Below are 21,748 nucleotides of genomic sequence, written 5' to 3'. Positions count from 1 at the left end.
TGTACACCCTTTACAAGTACATATTAACCCACCCAGCACACCCTGCAACCCCATGAAGTAGATGCTGTTATAGTCCCCATTTTACAGAAGGAAACTGGCACAGAGATGTTAGGTAGTTTACCCAAAGTCACACAGCCAACATGTGGTATTGCTGATGAGTGGGGGTGGGAGGAAAAGGGGGAGTGAGGGCTGACTCCAGAGGTGTGTCATGGTTAAGAGCATGGATTCCAGGGACAGACTGAGTTTCATTTCCCACTTATCTGCCTCACTCTGCTGCTTGGTTTCCCCACTAGTAAAATGGGCGTGAGAACGGTACCCATCTCATAGTGCTGTTGGGTAGATGAAATGTGCAAGGGCCAGGAAGGCTGGCATGTAGGGAGCACAGGCGGCCCCAACTGGGTGCCTGTGTCTCTGGAAGCAGAGGGAGGAAGCCTCCCTGGAGTGACCGACAGATCAGCCATTCCTCCGGGCTTTTCTATGGTATTTTTCTATTTCTTGGCTCTGCCCCGGGTGGGACAGGACCCCTTTCAGGCAGGTGGAGAAGCAGCTTGTGGTAGAGTTAAAGATGCCTTTGGGACCAGAGGCCCGTCTCTTCGCTCTAGTCGGTGGCCGCTGTGGAACATTCTGCGTGTTACTCAGAGCTTCAGCCTCTTGGCACAGACTTTGCTGGGCAGTGAGGAGGATCCAGTGAGTTCGTGGGTGTGGGCAGGTGTGCCCAGTTCAGTGCACGCGTCAGGCAATACTCAGGCAGCAGCTGCTTCCAGGGCCTCTACAAACCCGGATGGAGCAGGCGCTGTTCAGAAGACATGACCAAATGAGTCCTGGAGCCTGGGCAGAAAGAGGCTGTCCCTGCAAGGGTCAGGAAGCAGGTCAGGAGGCACCAGGACTGACTGGTGGGGAAGGACGGGGGGCAGAGACCGCCGCTCTCCTTTGCTTGTAAGCAGCACCACCAGACGTCCGGGATCCCTGTCCTGCCCCACCTCCGTTAGCATTCCGTGGCTCTGGGCAGCCCCTGGTCCCATGGCCCTGAGACCTGGAAGAAGATCGGCCAGGCTGTGAGCCCTGGGGACAGTGGCAGGGCCTTCTGCTCAGAGGGTTTGCTTCCAAGCCATATACTTGGGGCCCTGGAGACCGACTCGCTTGTGTCTGGGCTGTGTGATTTCCCAGGCAAGGGAGGGGTTTGTTTTGGGGATCCTGTGGGTTCTGGGCAGGACTGACTTCATGGGTGTGGACGGCTGCAGTCATCCTGGGCCCCACATTCAGGAGGACTGGTTTAAAGTTCTGCTGCCACCGTCTTGCCATTCTGAGTAATTCTGAATAAGGAGTCCCCATATTTTCATTTTGCCTTGGGCCCCACCAAATTATGTAGCTGGACCTGGTTCTAGGACCTGGTTCTAGGACCGGGGGTGCTGGCTTTTCTTCCATAATGTATTTGGAGGTTGCATACCTGCCCTTGTCCAGTTGGAGTTGAGAGGAGCATGTTTGGGTCAGGGAGGGAGAGTCGGGGGGCTCCTGGCTTTGTCCTGGGGGAGGCCCAGGAACAGGATGAGGCCTGTGGTACTGGGTAAAGAAAGTCAGGCAGCCAGCAGCTGGGTTTGTACTCCAGCCCGCTGCTAGCCAGCCATGTGCACCTCAGCAGATATTTAATATCTCTGAGCTGCTTCCTCATCTGTAGGATGGGGATGGTGTGAGGGTTCGCATGAGGTTATGTTTGGAAGGACCTGGGCAGAGCAGGTGCTCAGCAAATGTTTGCTGTCTCCGTCGGGCCGTGGACAAGGAGGCGGTGGTGAGGTGGGAGGCTGTGGGAGAGGAGGCACAGTCCTGGCCAGCACTCCCAGGGACTCAGAGGGTCCAGCACCACTGTGGGAGCCAAGTTCTAGTACATGGGCTACCAGTTCACCTTCAAAGTGACCACCATTTTTATCTACCTCTGACCAAGAGCATTGCCAATTCTGGAGTGGCCAAATCCTAGCTCTGAGAGGGAACCTCAGGTAGCCAGGCCTTGTGGTGAGGTGCTGAGGGATCCTGCCTCCAAGTCCTCCTCCAGGTAGGGGAGGGAGCCCGTAAGGCCTCAGTCCCAAGAGACCCTCGGCACACCTGTGGCTGGGATAGGCCACTCTCCTGTGACAGCGCAGAAGACTCCCTGTTCCAGGGGACAGAGCTACATGCTGCTTCCTCCTCAACACCCCTGTCCACTCCCATTTCTGATCCATGACCCTCAGCTGCCCGAGAGCTGAAAGGTTACGGTGCCCCTCCCCCACCCCAATACAAATTCAAAATACCCTGAAACTTAAAATAAGTGTGAGGAAGTCCAACAAAGTTTTGTTTTTTCCCAGGATGTCTACTTCCTTGCTATTTTTGAAGTACTAAGTATTAGTCCTTAAAAAAGTAAAACCAAACCAAAGCAAAACCAAACCAAAACACTTTGTTGATGCCCTTTTCCTGCCAGTGCCCTAAGTACATGTCTAATCTGCCTATTGGGTAACCTGGCCTCGCCTGCCCCCTTCCCAGTGCCAGAGAAGGACAGAGGCCCGGCCTGCAATACCAGGGCATTGGGCCACTCTGCCCAGAGCCATCCCAAGGGAGACAGAAACCCTGAGCCAATCAGCTCCTGCCGAGTAGGTGACGTCAGAAAAGCCCAGAAAGTTCCTCTGCTTCCGTCCCTGCCCTGGAGCAACTCTCCTCCCCATGAGAGCAGCCAGGGCCAGCAGGGACCAGCTGGCCCCCTTCCAGTCCTCCAGCTGGCCAAGGACAGCAGGGCTGCCTTGGTCCCGAGGCCAGCTGCCCTTCACCCACACCTGTTGGGCAGGTCCCCCTGCCCAGCCAAGAACTGCCCCTTCCACTCTCTCCTGGGTGTGGGAGGGAGCCAGCAAGACCTGGAGCCTCTTCAGCAAACTGGCTTTTCCAGATCCTGCTCATAAACTCTGGTTAAAAATAAAACCACATGTCTGGGAAGGAGCGGGTAGGGTAGGGGGCACAGAAGGCGGCAGAGGCTACGGACCAGCAGGAACAGGCTGCGGCAGCAGGATCGCAGAGTGTCCCCAAGGAAGTCCCCAAGGAAGAGGCGGATGGGGGAGCATCCTGGAAGGTTCCAGGGGAACAGCATCTTTCAGGGAGCTCTACTGTGCAGAGAAAACCAGGCCCCCAAAAGGGCAGGTGGCATCCACAAGGTCACCAGCAAACAAGTGCAGGCAGGACAGAGCCTGCCTGGCCTTGCTCCTTCTTTTCTTTTTTCTCTTTCTTTTTCTGGGCCAGGGATCAAACCCAGGACTCCCCACAGGCAAAGCCAGCGCCCTACCACTGAGCCACATTTGATTGTCTTCTGAGACAGTCTCCCTGAGTCACCCAGTGGCCTTGAGCTCGCTAGCCTCCTGCCTCAGGCGCGGAGAGCGGGGATCAGAGGTGTGTGCCACCCAGCCTGACTCTGGCCTTGTTCTCGCTCCTGCCTTTTCCCTGTGAGGCGCCAGGACAGCCCTCCTGCCTCCTCCCTCTGTGGAGCCCCTTCTCTCCCTAGCTGCGTCTCCCGCCCTCCGCGCCCCCTCCAATGCTGTCCCTTCACCCCTCCAAGTAAACGACTTCATGGCGTGTCCATTCCTCCTGATAATAAACCCAATTAGGAGGTGGGATGCTTCCTGAAGGAAGAGACGAGGGGCCTTGAGCCCCGGCCTGGTCTCCTGCACGCTCCCACTGTGGACGCCTCCGTGGGGCCTGGCCTGGGACCTCTGTCTGGCAAGCCTGTCCTTTGCTCCCGGAGCACTGCAGGCTCAACGCCCCAGCGCTCCGTGTCCTGCAGGCCCTGCCATGGGCCTCGCCGTGGGCCCCGCCATGGGCCCCATCCAGTCCATTCTCCCTTCATGCTCACGCACCCCTGCAGCCAGCCCTAGCAGCATCCCTTTTACAGCACAGGTTGGATAAGGGGCTGTGTCCCCCAGACAGGAAGAAACGGAGCTGGAGTTGTCTTCCCTCCCTCCCTCCCTCCCTCCTTCCCTTCCTTCCTCTCTTTCTTGTGCTGAGGATCGAGCCCCGGGCCTCACGCTTGCTAAGCTCTTGCTCTACCACTGAGCTACACCCAAGCCCTGGAACTGGGATTCGAACCCAGGGCTTCCTGCCACAGGCCCATGCTCTTAATCTCGGTGCAGTCTGGACCCCAGAACACCACCTTTAAGACCCAGTCTAGCCTTTCGGCTCCTCCTTCTAGCCTTCTCTCATCGACACTCCGGCCCCTGGTACCTCATGCCCTTGCCCCGCCTGCAGTCTTGGACAGTGGGTTCAGGCCAGTCGGCCTGGTCTCTCCCTGGAGGGGCAGAGGTTGTGGGTTCCCCTGGGAGCTGGGATGTGAGATGGCTGCAGCTATTCCTGCTAGGGGCCTGGGCAGGGGGAGGTGGGGAGTGGGCTGAGAGGGTTTGAGGTTTGTCTTTCCCTCCCTTGCCTGTTCTGCAGTTTTAACTTTGTCCCCGTTGCTCTGGACATTAAGGTTGTATATTTCCTTCCTAAACAAGTGCTCCCAGAAAAGTCTATAAGATAGAGGTGGGATTTTGGAGAGAGTCCATTTGGGCTTTGGGATTGTCCTAGTGACCTTGGGCAAGTCACACTGGGCCTTGAATTTCTGCCACTTAGGAAGAATAGTGCCTCCCTCAAAGTATTATCCAGGGGATCAAGAGAGACAATGGAGCATTCTAGACTGTAAAGTGATCCATGTTGTCAGCCATGATGCTCCGAGGCTGTTATCTTTCTAAAGGAAAAAGCTTTTTGAGGATTAGTGGCTGAAGGCAAGGAGGCTGCCAGCAAAGTGAAGGTTGTCCTGAGCCCTGAGACTTCTGAGCCCTAGAGGGAAGCTGCAGATGGGGGAGGGTTTACTTTACCTATGTTCTGTCCCCAGCCTGTGGGAGGGGATCCCAAGATACTGGCTCTGCCTGGCTGCTCCGGGAGCAGCCGGGGCTCACGCTGCCCTGGGATGGAGTGACTCTTTACCCTTCCAGGACCTGTGGCCAGACAGGAGCAGTGACATTATCTTCCCAGCTGATTCAACCCTACTGCCCCCCACTCCAAAAGGAGGGCCTCCCCGACCCTTCTGAAAAACTGACCGCCTACACCTTTCGGGGCTCTTGGTTCCAGCCAATGTGGGAAGCCCTGGGCAGATTGGTGGCTGGGGATAACAGGAGCGACCTTCCTACGTGGAGCCAGGTGTCTGTGGCTGCAGGAGAAGGGGCTGTCACGGGCTGACGGCCTCTCGGATGCGGGTTGTGTGCCCATCCCCTCAGCCCTCTGCAGCGTAGGCACAGAGGGTGACTTGGAATAGAAACCGATCTGGCTGCAGCAGGTCATCAAAACCTGGAACTGCCCTTGCCAAACAGGAGTATCTTGCCCCGGAGCTGAGCTGACCCCTGGGTTGTGGGGAAGGAATGAGGAGATAGAATCAGGCTCCAGAACCAGGGAGCAGGGACTGCCCTGGCTTCGCTGGGTCCTCTGGACAAGCATCATCCATCCACTGGGAGCCTGTGCTGGTCGGCTTGCTCACAGTCTAGTGGGGTCCAAGTCCAGAAGCACATTCCCCGGTAACACAGGGTCCACTATTTAGCCTCCGCAATTTGGCCTGGGTTCTGATGAGTGAATAGGAGTCTCCCGAGCAGGGACAGGAACATCCCAGGCCTGGCTCATCTACTGCTTGATGATTACAAACTGTCCCTGCATGAGTGGTGAGAGGTGCTCTAGGTGAGAGAAGAGCGTGAGGCAGGCACCAGCCATTCTGGGGCTGAGGGCAGATCTCCCTGATGAGGGGCCCTGGCTCCAGCCCCACTGCTCAGGACTAAAGCGCTCCCTCCCGCTTGGCTGGAAGACTTGCTGAGACCCTCGTTTTTTTCCTGGGTCGAGCCCCCCCGGGACCTTCATAACGGGGAGCACTGAGTTGGAGAGGGTCATGGAGTTAGCACAGCGTGGAGCCCCACAGGGCCTGTCCTGGCCACAGGAACTGGGTGCCCACGCTCTTCCCTGGGCCTGGAGCACCCGGGGAGACCTGGAGCAGCTGTGTCTGGGCCTCTGAGTCGGTTCAGCGGTTCAAGGTTGACTCCAGTGGCCCCGTCCTCCTGACTTTGACCCAGGCGATTCTGCATCTGCTTAGGGACTCTTGGATCTGGCCAAGGGCCAGCTGTGTGCATTAAACAGCTACCCACCTGGACTCAGGCCACCTCATGTTCACCAGCCTAGGACCCAGCGGCGCAGCAGCCGAGCAGGGTGCAGGAGGGACACCCGGGCCTCTGCAGCTACAGCCCCTCATCACCTAACCATCGGGAGACAGCCCTGTGTGGATTTGGTCTCTGCTGAATTTCTTTGTGTTGGTCCTTGGAAGAGCTAAAAGCATGTCCGATTGTCACATGATATCCCCATGTGACAAGTGAGAGTGGGGCTCAGTCACCTGTTTCCCTAGAGGGACAGCAACCATTGATTTGCCCACAGTTGCTTTGTTTAACAGACCCAATGGAGCACCTCCTACCTGCTGGGTATCACTCCAGGCTCAGTGGGTAGCAGGAGGCAGAGCCCGGGCCCACCCTCAGGGAGCTGACCTTCATTCAGGTGGACAGACCAGCAACAAATGTTCACAAACAGGTGGGTTGTGGTGAGCCCTGCCAGGTTGGCTAAAGCAGGTGGGGGAGAGGGACTGGCTGGATGGGGAGAGTGTCATTACCTGATCCAGGTGGCCCTGGAAGGCCCTGCAGTGGAAGTGACATCAGAGAACAGGCAGAGAGAATCAGCAGTGCAAAGGTGCTGAGGCAGGACTATGCCTGGTGTGTTTGAGGAAGAGCAAAGAGAGCAGGGTAGGGTCCGCAGGAGGAAAGTGGGAGAACTGGTCCATAGCCACCCTCCTCTGTCTCCCACCACGCCCCGCCAAGTAGCATGGGCTCAGAGCCTGTCACAGCAGGCCTGTCCAGAGGGCTGGAGGTCAGGGACTGTTCCGCCCTGAACACGCTGCAGTGTACTCTCGTCTTGCCCCATTGCCTTGCCTGCTCCCTGCAGTAGACGGTAGCTCTTTGAAAGGAGTGTTTATTCCTCTTTGGGCCCTCAGTTCTGAACGAGGCCTGAAAGCTGTTTGCATGATCCCAACTCCCCCTGGAGAAGGTCCTGTGTGAGGCCGAGTCTCAGGGTGGGGCCAGGTCTGGAGCAGGGGAGATGTTTGTTGACTGACTCCTGCATGATCAGAGGCCCCGCTGGAGGTGGGGCAGGGGTTGAGCGCAGGCGCAGCTCGGGAGCCAGGCAGGAGAGTTCTGATGTCAGTTACCCGGATGGAGGGAGCTGCTCCATTTTGTTCTGTTATAGAAGAACATTCATGAATCCGCACACCTTGTCGGCCACTGGTCTAAGCGTACGTTAATGCCCTGAAAAGTGTGGATAGCAGGTGCTTATTATCCCCACTGTACAGGCCAACGTTTTTGTGTGTTTATTTATTTATTTTGCGTCACTGGGGATGGAACCTAGACACACTAGGGAAGGGCTCTACCCTGAGCTGCGCCCCTCAGCTGCAAGCCAAGGTTCTTGGGCACAGAGTGGTTAAGTGACTTAGCTAGATTAACACAGCTAAGAGTTGGCAGAGCCAGGATGTAAAGCCAAGAATCCCCATTCTTAATTATTTATTTATTTATTTATGGTGCACTTGGGATCAAATATAGTGGTACTCTACCACTGAGTTTCACTCCCGGCCTGTTTTATTTTTTTTTTCAAGACAGGGTCTCGCTAAATTGCTGAGATTGGCCTTGACCTTGTGATTCTCTTGCCTCAGCCTCCCAAGTCCCTGGAATTACAGGTTTGCACCACCACGCCTGGCTGTGAGCCAGAGGGTTTTTGAGATTCAACTTTTTTTTTTTTTTTTTTTTTTTTTTTTTTTTGTGGTGCTGGGGATTGAACCCAGGGTCTTGTGCTTGCGAGGTGAGCACTCTACCAACTGAGCTATCTCCCCAGCCCTTGAGATTCAACTTTTAAGCAAAGATTTCAGGAAAAAAAGTTAAGCACTTAATTATAAGATATTTAAGATAATTGACAGATACAATGAATAATACCACAAGCTAGGTGAATTTTTTTAGATACAAAAGGAGCGAGAAAGAGACTTCCAAGAAATGCCACCCTGCTAGTGGGTTGCTAGGTTTCTGTCCCCAGACTCAGACTCAGCCCAGAGTAGACTGTCATTGTCTGTGATCACCCTTTATGCTGGCATAAGACAGGTATAGCCGGGTGTGATTACATGCCTGTAATCACAGCTACTTGGGAGGTTGAGGCAGGAGGATTGCAAATTTGAGGTCAGCCTAGGTCACTTAGGCAGATCCTTTTTCAAAAAAATGAATAGGTCGGTGATGTAGCTCAGTAGTAGAGTGCCCCTGGGTTCATCCCAGGTACTGAAAAAAGCATGTGTACATGGGAGCTCATGTGCATACGCACACGCATGCACACGCACACACACAACTATAATGAATACCCAGGTATAAGTGAGCGGTGGTCCCAACGCCCACGGGCAGGCCTTATGGAAGGCCCGCAGCCCTGCAACACCGTGAGACTCTAAAACGGGGGGAGGGCGGCTTTGCAGAGACACCCGTAGGTGCTCCTGACTGCTGGCAAGAGGCTCGTTCAGTGGCCTGTGTTTTCTGGGTGTCTGGCTATGTCAAGCCCAGGGACACGTGCCCTCACTGCCACGTGCCGCAAAGCAGGTCCCCCTGGGGAGGCAATGCCCACGGGATTCTTGAAGGCAGAAGGAGACGGATGCAAGCTGACACTTCCCCCAGTGACTGACAAGGAGCTGATGTGCCTCGGCAGAGGACAGGCCTGGTAATTAATGTGCCAGCGGCTTCATTGACAAAGCAAAAAAGCAAACACGCCGGAAGCGGGTGAGTCACACAGGGAGACGGCTGTGGAAGGGAAAGGGCAGAGGTGTGTGGAGCACGTCTGGGGGAACAGGCAGGGTGAGCGGAGAGGGAGGGAGAGGCTGAACAGAATCCTCTGCATCTGAGAGGAAATGTACGCGCGCGCGCGCTCACGAGAGAGAGAGAGAGAGAGAGAGAGAGAGAGAGAGAGAGAGAGAGAGAGAGAGAGAGAGAGAGAACAACATGTGTGCGAATGTGTCTGAGAGGGAATGTGTCTGGGAGGATGTGCAGCTGAGAAGTGTGCGTGATTGACAGGAGGGGGAGGGAGGATGGGGGGAGCCCGGTGGAGGAGGAGGCCAGCCTCCCTCATCCCTGCTTCAGCCAGGAGGGCTTCTGGAAAGCCCTGCAGTGTGGAGTGAGGGACATGCAGGAGAGGTGAGATTTCATTACCTTTCTCTTTGTGTGATATTTTCGTGTTAGAAATGTAAGACTGGAGCTATAAATAATCCAGTCATAGCTGCAGCATCCTGGAGATTTATGGCGCATGCCAATGCCAGTAGGCTTGGCCGGGGGGAGGGCAGGTCTGCTTCACACAGCCGGATGAAAGGCGGCCTCCCGCCCCATGTGATCCCCTAACCCCAGTGAGCCCTCCCTACACCCCCGGGCCTCCCTCCTGACCTGCGGAGCCCAGGGGAGCACAGCTCACCAATGCCCGGACCCCTTCCTTGTCCTGCGCATCCCGAGCAGGTGGAGCCTGGTCTAGTGAGGGGACAGCCCCAGCAGGCCAGGGAGACCAGGCCAGAGGAATGGCGTGGGTGGAAGGCACATGTCCTGCCCAGGGACCCCGTTTTCAGTCGCTTCAGACAATGGGCAGGGTTGGTGGTGCCTGGGAGGTCGGCCAGGTGGTCCAGAGACAGACGACCTGAGCCCGATGGGGCCCCTGGAGCCTGGGGCACTGCATCCTGGTTCCTGACCTCCCCCCTGGGCTGGGACCAGCAAAGATGTCAGTATGGGGTAGGTGGAGGTCTCTGGGTGGGACTGGGGGTCCCCCACCCCAGGAAAGGGTACTTGGGTCTCCTCAGGTCACTTCCCAGGATCTGTCTCAGCCCTGCTGTGAGGGCAATAAAGTTGGCATGGAGGTAGAAGCAAGCATCTGGCTTCTCGGCCTCTCAGAGTCTGTGGTGCTGGAGAAGAGGAGGGGGATGTCAGGAAGTGGAGGGTTCGAGGCAACCCTCCTACTTGTGTGTGCCTCTTGCAGTTTCCACCTAAGCATGAAGCCACCTGTGTCCCCTACGAGACCTGGGCTTCCTGAAGGCAGGGAACAGACAGGCCTGGTTCTCACCAAAGCCCTGGAAACCGCAAAAACTCCAGCCCCTTTTCTATGCATCGGTTTCGGCTGAAGCATAGCCTTCTGTGCTATGGAGCAGGAAGGGAGGGGGCCAGAGCTGCCCGGTCTCTGCCCAGCCAGGTTCCCTCCTGCCAGTCCTGACTGCCCCCTGGACTGAAGATCTCCTGGACTCTGCCTGCTGCCCCTCCTGCCCTCTCTGGGCCCAGTGTGGCCCCGTTACAGGCTGGTGCTTTGTATTTCTTCTCACTCCCTGAGCAAACTGAAGGCCGAGAGACAAGCGAAGCCCGGGTGTCGGTGGGAATGGAAGGGGCAGCTCATCTGGCTACTTCCGGGAATGGCTCAGTGGAGACAGACACACCTCAGGCCCAGGCCTCTGGCAGAGGAAGGCTGCTGCAGGGTGGGTTCCGTCCTTTGGAGGACTCCTCTGGGGTGCCATGTCTGGCGGTTGAAGGGCCAGGCCTTCCAGCCCAGTCCCAGTTGCTGGTGGCAGGCTCTTTTCTTGGAATGGGACAGCTTGTTCTCCTCCAGCCTTCACAAGTAAACCCTGTCCGGGACAGGGATGCACACGGTTGGAGTCACTCCTCTGAGGGCCCTCAGGGACAGTTCAGCTGAGCGCACACATAGCCTTGGAGCAAGCTCACCTGATTTGGTGAGCAAGGTGTGGAGGCGCAAGGGGCATCTCTGAAGACCCGGATGCATCCTCCCCTGCTGCATTCCTATTGTTCCTGCCAGGGGATCGCCCGCCACCGAACACCACATCTACGGGTTCTGGACGGTTGCAGCAGCCACGCCTCTCATGGGAATCCACACAAATGGACGCTGATGTGCATAAGCAGAGGAAAGATTTACTGGAAGGATCTGGGGGGCCTGCAGCATCCATGAGAAAGCTGATGACCCAGCTTGGGCAATGGGAAGGGTCCAAGCAATGCTGGACAGTCAACATCCCTGCAAGGTGACACATGGGGCAGTCTGGTTAGGATGCCTTTGCTGGCCCCACCCCTCTGCCATCCATGGTCCCCACCATGGGTGACCTCACTGCCACAGCCCAGACCTCTGCCAGGAATAATTTCCAAACTGACCCTGAACATTTGGGCTACTACTTACCACGCTGAGGCCCAGTGGGAATTTCTAATTGACTGAGTCTAGGTCCTCTGCTCCCATCCTGGCTGCCAGCAGGTAGCGGGAGATGGAATCCCTGATTTTGTTTTCTATAGTGAAAAGCATTTCCGTAAGCACTCCTTAGGAAGGAAAATGTCCATACCTGGTCCCAAAGAGAAGGGGACATTCTAAATAACCTTCCCTTTTTGTTCCTTCAGATCTCCAGCTGCCTGTCCTTTGCCCAATGCTGAGGCCCAGGAGGTGGACCTGCATGGGCTGCCTAAGCTGAGTCTTTTGGCCTCTGCTTGAGCTTGTCCACTGGGGGACACCACTGGAGGACAATGGAGGTGAGAGTAGAGAGATTGAGATGTCTATTCCCTTGGTCCCTTCCCTTTGTGGCTATGGCTCTCTCTAGCTCCCAGCCTCCTTCCACCCAGGGCCATCAGACTCCTCACTATTCCTTGTGGGATTCCTTCTAGTATCTTCTTGAAAGTCTCCTCCATTGCCCTAGTGAAGGTAACACATGTTTCTTTCTGGGACTCAAAGGAAAGAAGAGATTTGAAGGTTGGGAAGTGACAGGTCCCCAGTCAATGCCACAATATGGAAGAATAGGAACCCAGTGGAAACAGGCAGCATGGGGAGGTGGCAAGAGAAGGACCCTGGAGCCAGCACCACACAGGTCCGAATTTTCAGTTCAACTATTACTACCTGTGTGAACTTGATCAAGTTGCTTATTCAAGCTGAGCCTTTGTTCTTTTTTTGAGAAATAAAAATTGATCATTACTTTTTTAAGATTTGATGTGAGAACTGAATGAGGTAGACTTATTAAGCACTTGGCATCTAGGAGACCAACGGATGTCCAAAAAGGGTTCACATGCCCGGCGCGGTGTGCATGCCTGTAATCCCTGCAGCTCGGGAGGCTGAGGCAGGAGGACTGCAAGTTCGAAGCTACTCTCTAAGTTGCTTAGTGAGACCCTGTATCTCAATAAAATATAAAAAACAGGCTGGGGATATGGCTCAGGGGTAAAGTACCCCTGGGTTCCATCCCCAGTACCAAAAAAAAAGAAAGAAAGAAAGAAAGAAAGAAAGGATCCTCCTATGGGCCCTTCCCCCGTCCCTCCTTGGAACACTACGCACAGAATTCTGACACCTCCTCCTGGCCTGGAGGTGATGGGTACACTCATGATAGATTAGAGATGCCTGTCCTGGGTGGCCTGGAAATGGCGGCAGATGGCTTGCCCCTCTGTAGGAGCTACTCACTACACACAGTCTTTTTTGTATTGCTTAGCCATGTGGAAAGGAAATAGGGTTCTGCTGGAATCAGAAAGGCCGGACCCTGTTTGTCCAGCATCATTCCCACCAGCACTGCCCACGGTCTGAGTCATCGAGCCACCTCTCCTGGTCACCACAGACTTCTCAGCAGTGCCGACTGCCCTGGCCAGCCCTCGCCTTCAATCAGCACTCTGCCTCGGCCTCAGCCAGGTTACTTAAGGTCTTCTTTCTCCTTTTTATCCTCTTTGCAGTTTTGGGTATTGAGCTACATCCCCAGCCTTTTAAATTATTTTTTTGGGGGGTGCTGGGATTGAACTCGAGGCATTTGACCACTGAGCCACATCCCCAGCCCCATTTTGTATTTTATTTAGAGACAGGGTCTCACTGAGTTGCTTAGCACCTCGCTTTTGCTGAGACTGGCTTTGAACTTGTGATCCTCCTGCCTCAGCCTCCCGTGCTGCTGGAATTACAGGCATGTGCCACCGTTCCTGGTCAGTTTTCTAAAATTTTGAGACTGGGTCTCATTAAATTGTCCAGGCTGGCCTTAAACTTGCAATCTTCCTGCCTTAGCCTCCAAAGTAGTTGGGATGACAGGTGTACACCATTGCACTAAGCTCCAGGGATCTTTTCAGTCTGCCTCCTTTCAATCTCCAAATGCTCAGCCTCCCAGGGAAGTATGTGTAGTCACGTGAAATTCTCCACTCCAGGCTACCCCTCTCGCCAAGCCTCCCCCATCGTCTCCAGTCCCCCGTCAGGGCGCCTGAAATTGCTCTAGCATCACTCACCAGAGCTGGTTGACGTAGAAGAGAGGTAGAGGAGAATTCATGCCACAGGCAACCTTTGAGGGGCTCGGGAGCCTTAGTGATCTCCAGCTAGTTCCTGAGGGAACAAAGATGAGAAGGAAAAGGGAGTCCTTTCCCAAAACAACCTCCTTTCTGCTTTCACTCACACAGAGGAGCAGCCTCATCTATCCTATGCCAGAGTTACTTATTGAGCATTTACTATGTGCCAGGCAGCAGTACAGAGAGCATACAGGCCTGTGCCCTGAGGGCAGGCAGACAGGCATAATCCAGTGGGTCTGGCAGCATGGCGAAGTGCCAAGGTGGAGGTGAGCACAGGAGGGACTCTAATCCCGGCAGCTTGGAAGACTTTCCCAAGGAGGTGGCCCCAAAGTCCAGACGGGGTGTGGGGGCAGCACACTCACGGATCTGATGGTGTCCGTTCCGAGAGCTTTTGGTTGGCCACCGTGGCTGGTGCTCAGAGCTGGAGAAGGGAGTTGCTGGAGGGGAACCGGCTGAGAGCGGGGAGCTTAGTGGGCAGGTTCCTTAGGGCCTTGAAAAGTCTTTCTAAGGGTCCAGATTTTCCCAGAGCAGCCCCCGCCTGACCCCAGTCTGTCCTCTGCCTGCCGTGGCAGGCGGGGTCCTGAAAGAAACATCCCCCATTCCTTCCTGTGCTGTGAGCTGAAAATCTCTGGGCAGTTGCCCTGTCGCCAGCCCCCACACCTGGGAGTCATCAGCAGATGACAGCTCGTGGCAGGTGGACAGCAGGGGCTGAGAGGAGCAACTGCAGAGGCCCCCACAGCCCTGTCGAAGGAGGGCTTTAGTGCAGTGTCTGCTAACTGGCTGCCCCCAGCAGGCGCCATTCAGGGTAAAACAGGCATTCTGGGATTCCTTTACCCTGTGACTAAGTGGGCTTCCAACTCCTTCCTCCTCTCCTAAACCCCTTTTTTCTCAACCAATCCCCTGCTCAGGCCTGCTTCCCTTTGGAAATGGGAAAATGGCGTGTCTGTGGGGGAGTGCTCTGGGTGCGTGGGTATGGCCGTGTGTGTGCACGACAGTGTCTCACAGACCAGTGAGGAAATACATGCATGGGGGTGTGTGCACTGGCGCGTGCAGGAACGTAGCTCTGCTGGTGCAGTGAGGGGACAGATGTGCATGCGACTTGCACGCCTTTCTGAGTTTGCGCCTTGGAGACCACGTACACGTGTGCACAGGGGAGTGTGGCAGGGGAGTTTATGAGTGCAGGAGACCTGAGGCATGCTTGTGTGTGTGTGTGTGTGTGTGTGTGAGTGAGCACACACATGTGTGCTGTGGGTGTGCATGCAACTCTGCAGCTCCAGGACCATGATTGTCTTTGGAGGAGAGAAGATGCTGGACTGGGGTATTCATGTGCACCAAAGCAATAAACACCAAACTTAGTCTCGATTACCTCTCCATCTTCGTCCATTTTTCAGTCAGCAGCCAATGCGAGTTTTTAAAAATACAAATCAGATCATATCACTCTTGGACGGAAAACCCTCCTGTGGCTTCCCCTTGCATTTGGAATAAATCAAACTTTTTTTTTTTTTTCTTTTTTCCTTCTAGGGATTGAACCCAGAGATACTTTACCACATAGCTACATCCCCAAGTCGTTTTATTTTTTATTTTAAGGCAGGGTCTCACTAAGTTGGTTAAGGTCTCTCTAAATTGCTAAGGTTGGCCTTCAACTTGCGATCCTCCTGCCTCAGCCTCCTGAGCTGCTGGGATTACAGGCGTGTGCCACCGTGCCCAGCTCAAACTTTTGACTGGCCTATACCACGTGCCCAGCTTCAATCCTTGACACTTGGTGACCTCATCTCCTTTCACTCCTTGGGCACCTCCGGCCTCAGTCACACAGCCTGGGACCTGCACACCTGCCATTCCCTCTCTTGGACCCTCTGCTGCCGGGTGCTATCCTGGCTCCAGATGTCAGTCCACCATGATGACATGCTATCAGCAAGGCCTTCCCTGATTGTTTTAGTCAGCTTTTTTTTTTTTTTTTTTTTTTTTTTTTTTGTCATTGTGACCAAAATACTGACAAGAACAACTTCGAGAAAGGAAAAGTTTATTTGGGGCTCATGGTTTCAGAGGTCTCAGTCCATAGATGGGCAACTCCATTGCTTGGAGCCCAAGGTGAGGCAGCCTATCATGGCTAAAGGGAAGCTGCTTTGCTCAAGGCAGGGTCAGGAAGCACAGAGAGATAAGGGGGAAGGGTATAGGGAAGATGCACCCTTCTAGGACACAACCCAGTGACCTGCCTCCTCCAGCCACGCCCCACCTGCTTGCAGTTACCACCCAGTCAGTCCATTCAAACTCTCATAAGCCAGTCATTTTATTTTATTATTTTGTTTTGTGTTTTGGTACTAGGGATTTAACCCAGGGTGCTTTCCCATTGAGCCACATCCCCAGCCCTTTTTATTTTTCATTTTGAGACAGGGCCTCTCTAAGTTGCCGAGGCTGGCCTCAAGCTTGCGATCCTCCTGCCTCAGTCACAGCGCCTGCCTGTAATCCAATCATTTTACCAGTGAATATTCCTGCATTAACAGGAGATTTGGGGGATGCGTCATATCCAACCAGAACACTGGTCTCCCCAGTCTCTTTCCAAGCCATCTCTTTGACTAGGTCTGCTAGTCTGAAGTAGACACTGAGACCTTAGGAGTGCATACAGTTAGGTAGGGAGTGTGACAATAGAACAGGGGACATGGGCACAGTGATGTACTCCCATAGTACCAGCTACTTGGGAGGCTGAGGCAGGAGGATCACAAGTTCAAGACCAGCCTCAGCAACTTAGTGAGACCCTAAGCAACTCAGTGAGACCCTGTCTTAGAATAAAAAATAAAAAGGGTTAGGATGGGGTAAAGCACCCTTGCATTAAATCCCCAGTACCAAAAATATAAAAAGAATAAATAACAAGTGCGTAAAAGACCTGAATGGACGCTTCATCAAAGGAGATGTACAAGTAGCAAGTAAGCATCTGAAAAGATGTTCAACCTCATGTCATCAGGGAATTGCAAATTAAATCAACACCGGAGCTGGTGCGGTAGCACACGCCTATATTCCTAATGATTCAGGAGGCTGAGGCAGGAGGATCATGAGTTCAAGGCCAGCCTCAGCAATTTAAGGAGGCCCTAAGGATTTGTCAAGACTCTGCCTCAAGATCAAAATATAAAGAGGACTGGGGATTGACTCAGTGGTTAAGCACTCCTGGGTGTTTAATTCTTATTACCAAAAAAAAAACAATATCAACAAATTGGAGCTGGGTGTGTAACTCCGTGGTAGAGTCCATCCCGTGTGCTCAATCCCTAGTGCTAACATGAAACCAAACAAAAAACCACCTTGACAAACCACGATGCATCAACCAGGATGGCTGAAACCAGAGACTGACACCACCAAACGCTGGTGAGGATGGGGGCACCAGGAACTCTCACTTGCTGCTGGCGAGAGCGTGAAGGGCACCACCACCGGGAAGAGAGTGAGGCAGCTGCTCCCGCCACTCCATCCAGCCACCGCGCTCCATCCAGCCACGGCGCTCCATCCTGCCACTGCGCTTCTTGTTATTTGCTGGCATCAATCAAAAACTTAAGTCCCTACAAAACCCTGCCCATGGATATGTGTATGGTGATTGACAGAACGTGGAGGCAGCCCAGATGTCTTTCAGTCGGGGGAGGGATAAACAGACGGGGATACTCCAGACAATGGGATAGCACTCAGTGCCAAGAGAAACGAAGGGTGCCGTCGTGAAGATATGGGGGAAACCTACATGCACAGGACTAAGTGAAGGGAGCCGATCTGACCAGGGGACGCTCTGTGTCATTCCAAGTATCTGACACACTAGAAGAGGCAAACGCTGGATTCAGTGAAAGGATAGTGCCTGCCAGGGGCTTGGGGGTCTACCAGTAATCCCAGTGACGGGCCCGCCCTCAAGGATGCTGCAATGGTGGGTCCACGTCATCGTGCGTTTGCCTAAACCCACAGGATATACCTACAGCCCTGAGAGGGAGCCTAATATGAACCATGGACTCTGGGTAACAATGATGTGTTCCTGCAGAATAATAACGATCATGATCATGATAATAATGATCATGATCATTATACAGGGCTGAAGATGAAGCTCGGTGGCAATGTGCCCCAGGGTTCAATCCCCAGGACCCCCAAAAAAAAGAAAAAGAAGAAGGAGGAGGAGGAGGAGAAGAAGAAGAAGAGGAGGAGGAGGAGGAGGAGGAGAAGAAGAAGAAGAGGAGGAGGAGGAGGGGGGGGAGGAAGAGGAGGAAGAGGAGGAAGAAGAAAGAGAAAAAAAAGAAGGTGGCTTGGGACATTCTCCCTGGGCTGCCGGCCCCTCTCCCCCATCCTGATTCTTTCCCTCTGCTGCCCGAGATTCTGACCACTCCACAGGGGAATGTGTTTACTGGGGCGTCTGGTCTGCCTGCCTTCCTCTTCTTCGTGGTTTGCTGGATCCTTTGTTAAAGATTTTCCAGTTTAGGGGCCAGCCTGGCTGGAAGCTTCTGGATCTCTGGTTCCTCTGCCAATCTTGTAGCCACCCCCCACCCCCGCTACCCCAGCTTCCTGCCAGCCCACTGATCTTCTAGAAAGAATTTCATAAACAAATGACAACTCTGAGCTGTTCTGCAAGCCCTGGTCCTGGTATAAATGAGTACTCTGACATCCAACCGAGGAGAAGAAAATTCAAGATTGGAGAGAGAAGAAAATACTGGATAACTCATTAACACCACCTCCAACCAGGCTTAATCTGGCCTCCTTTGGAGTCAGACTGAAGTGAGAGGAAAAACATCTTCCCTCCCCACCCTCCAGGGAGAGAGCTGTCACGCAGAAAGACTTGAGGGGAGCCCACCGGCTGTGCGCCCCACATCCATTTCCCAGGCCTTGATTAAGACTTTTAGAGGCATTAAGCTCTGGAAAGATCGGGCATCTCCACCCCAAGGAGAAGAGCAAAATATAATCAAATATAAGCTACAAATAAATGTGAGGAAGCCCTTCAGCACTTTGCATGATTCCAAGATGACCACTTTGAAATCTTTCGGTGTTTGAAGTATGTGATATGGAATTCTTAAGTGGTTTTCTCCGTTGCTGGTTCCCTTGTGTGGGTTTGCGCTGACATGCTACTCTTTGCAATCAGCTCTCACCCCCGGCTGGGCTTCCTGCCCAGTGCTGGGGCTGGGGAAGAGTGGTCTCAGAGCTGACCTTGAAAAACTAAAGGGTCCCTCCACCAAACAGAGTCACTGACTCATGATCTTTCTCACCAAGTCTGGTGGGCTTGCTTCATGCTCCAGGGCACACCAGCTTCGGACTGACCGAGGTGAGATGCGCAGGTTGCTTGGAGGGCAGTCCCCTGCAGGCATTGGGAAGGGCTCTCCCCTGGGCTGGGGCAGTTCAGTTTAGAAGATCAAACTTGAATCAAACCAACTGCTTCTGGGATCTGTTGCAGGCTAAAAGCATTTTGGGCTGGAGTGGGTGGCCAGCACTGGGGTAGTGGCCTGGCTTTTCTGACCTGCAGTGGCTGAGATGGTGGAACAGAGTGGTCAAGAATCCACTTTGGTACCGGCTGACCATTAAGGTACATTGCCTCCTATAAGTGTTAGAGGGTCACCTCTGCACTACAGATGGGTAAACTGAGGCCAAATTCATTTGCACAATGACGGAAGAGTGGGATCTGCTTAGGGGGTCAGGTTGAGATGTGGCTCACAGTAACCTGCAGGGACCAGAACCTGGAGTTCTTTTTTCATCTCCTGGAACTTCTGATGCTACTGTGAAAAGCGAGAAGCCTCTAGGCATCAATATCATCCCTGTCTATTTTGGTCCAGGCATTCAGGTAAATGCTTCAAATATGTCTTGCATCTCTGCAAGGTGGACTTTTTCTTTTCTTTTCTTTTTTTTTTTTTTTTTGTTACTGGGAATTGAACCCAGGGCTGCTCAAACACTGAGCCACATACCAGCCCTTTTTTGTATTTTATTTAGAGACAGGGTCTCACCGAGTTACTTAGGGCCTCTCTAAATTACTGAGGCTGGCTTTGAATTCACTATCCTCCTGCCTCAGCCTCCCGAGTCACTGGGATTACAGGCATGTGCCCCTGCTTACAGATGAGTTCAGAAACGAAGAGGTGCTCAAGGTGGAGACTTGCTGGGGACTTCTACCCCGCTGGAAAGGAAGCTTCATGAGAGTACAACCCATCTGACTCCTGGTTGTAACCCCAGGTCACAGAACCTAACAGAGTGACTGTTGAAAGCAATCTATATCTAGTGAATGAATAAATCCATGATTGACTACTTTTGGACCCAAATCTTTGTTCTTCCTGATTTTTGCCTAGTCCAGGTGGCTGTGGACTAAAAGCAGGAGCCCTGGGAAGCTCCTGGTGGAAAAGGCACCCTGGGCAGAGCTGGCTGGAGCTCCCTGGGTAAGAGACTGCCACAGAGTCTAGGCCTCCTGGCCTCTGCTGATTCAGGGACCCCTGCCCAGCACAGCCACCCCTGGTGGTTACGAGGAGTCCCAGAAGATCCTGCGAGCATTTCACCACAGAATCAACGTATGAGCTGTACATCTAGTGATTTGGAAGATCCTGCCGCACTGGCCTCCCTTATCCTCAGACCTTCTGTTGCCATGGCAACTGGCCTACACCAAACCAGAGCTTGCTAAGGGCATCCCAATTAACCCCTTCCTGTACAGCAGGGACCTCAGTACTCCTGTCCATGTGACCTGGATGCTGATGCCCAAGCCAGGAGACAGGGGCACAGGGGCCACTAGACAGAGGCAGGGTGGGGCTGTGGGCAGCTCAGACTAGGGGGATCAAGGTGGAATGGGGTTGAATCTTTGGGTCAGCTGTGCAAACTCAGATATCCAGGAAACCTTTCCAGCCTCTTGGGTAAGCTGGACAGTGTGCCTGCTCGCAGGGCTGCCGCCTGCCTGGGTGTGACGGGGAATGCATGGCGACAGACCCAGGGAGCAGCTGGCACACCACTAACACCAGTCGCTGGAGGCCGGGTTGAGGGTATCCACACAGGAGGAACTGAGTGACACGCTGTTATGCAGGGGGCCCCCACGTCAGGGGACAGCTCACCAGTCACAGACACACAGTGTGATTCATCTGGAAAAAAGGAAGCCCACAGCTACCCAGACTATACCAAGCCTGGAGGCTGCTGGGGAGAGCCCATCAAACAGCCATTCATTCCACCTTGAACTTGGCCCCCCCCAGTCCCCGGGGGCTCTGGGCTTTCAAAGTGAGAGGTTTGACTTGAACCCAAGACAGGTTGCCGGAGGCTGCGGAGGCTGCGGGAGAAGGGGAGACCTCAAATAGGTCTGAGGGGGCAAAGGGGAGAAGGTGGGACTGGACCTGGGTACGGGAAATCACCTGGCAGCCTGTAGGGTGTGGTGGCCCCGTCCACACCAACTCCTCTCAACTCCAACCAGAAAAGGTGGTAGTACTGCCCCACTCCTCAAAGGGATGAAGGCAAATAAGGTCACATTCCTCACCCACTGCTTAGAGGGGTGGGATGGCTCTCCCTGCTGAGGACCCAAGGACCCAAGTCCTGGCTGGGGCCTACATACCTGCTCCTGGCCCCTGCCCACTGCCACGCTCACTTGGCACATCTGGGGCCCAGCCACTCAGTCTCTTTGTTTGTTTTCTTGTTTTCAGTACCAGGGATTGAGCCCAGGCGCTTAACCACTGAGCCACATCCCCCGCCCTTTTTATATTTTGTTTAGAGACAGGGTCTCCCTGAGTTGCTTAGCGTCTTGCTGAATTGCTGAGGCTGGCTTTGAACTCGGATCCCCCTGCCTCAGACTCAGGTCTGCTGGGATTACAGGGTGCGCCCCGCCCCCGAGCCGGCAGTGTGTCTTTTTCATTGTTTTCTGAATGACTTGCGCTTCCTCTGTCCACAAGGCTTGGACACGAGGCCACGCCTACGTGAAGGGCCCATGTACTCTCTTCCCCAGTTCAGTTACTGGAACTCCTTAATTGTAAGTTACATACTTGTGAAACACCCAACTGTTGATTTTGAAATAATTCCAGACTACATAAAAGATGCAAAAAAAAAAAATGTACAAATAATTCTCATATTCCCTTCACTTGTTTTCCTGAATGCTAGCCTTTTCTTTTCTTTCTTTTTAAAATTTTATTTATTTACTTTTATGAGGTGCTGAGGATCGAACCTGGGTGCCTCACACGCGCTGGGTAAGCGCTCTACCACTGCGCCCCCGCCAGGACCCCTGAATGCCTGCCTTTCCCATGCCTGCGTCTGCCCTGGTGTGCTGGGTCCTGGGGCCATTTGGGCGCATCTCTTCACGGACTCTGTGTTGCCGGTGTGAAATTGGCCGTGGACAGGAGCATTCTCACCCCCAAAATTGGTATGGGAACTTTTTCCCCTTGAGCGTTGATTCT

General features: G+C 53.8%; 1 long non-coding RNA gene across 4 annotated transcripts in view; it reads right to left on the bottom strand.

Moving 5' to 3' along the window:
* LOC124972817 (uncharacterized) overlaps window positions 1-21,748 on the bottom strand; it is a 25,963-nt gene continuing 4,215 nt past the window's right edge. Inside the window, exons 2-6 of one of the 4 annotated variants that reach the window (XR_007106592.1) lie at window positions 13,347-13,440; window positions 11,296-11,399; window positions 10,833-11,010; window positions 10,550-10,735; window positions 1-793 (exon numbers count right to left, since the gene is read on the bottom strand). This is a non-coding gene — a long non-coding RNA (uncharacterized LOC124972817). Of the gene's footprint in view, window positions 794-7,973; window positions 10,736-10,832; window positions 11,011-11,295; window positions 11,453-13,346; window positions 13,441-21,748 lie in introns of those variants that run through there. The other 3 variants (XR_007106590.1, XR_007106593.1, XR_007106589.1) reach the window with 3 other exon arrangements.

The sequence above is a fragment of the Sciurus carolinensis genome, chromosome 2 (genome assembly GCF_902686445.1).
Source record: "Sciurus carolinensis chromosome 2, mSciCar1.2, whole genome shotgun sequence".
Classification (NCBI taxonomy): Eukaryota; Metazoa; Chordata; class Mammalia; order Rodentia; family Sciuridae; genus Sciurus; species Sciurus carolinensis.
Note: the sequence above shows the minus strand (reverse complement) of the source record. Positions and strands in the feature narration are given on the sequence as shown.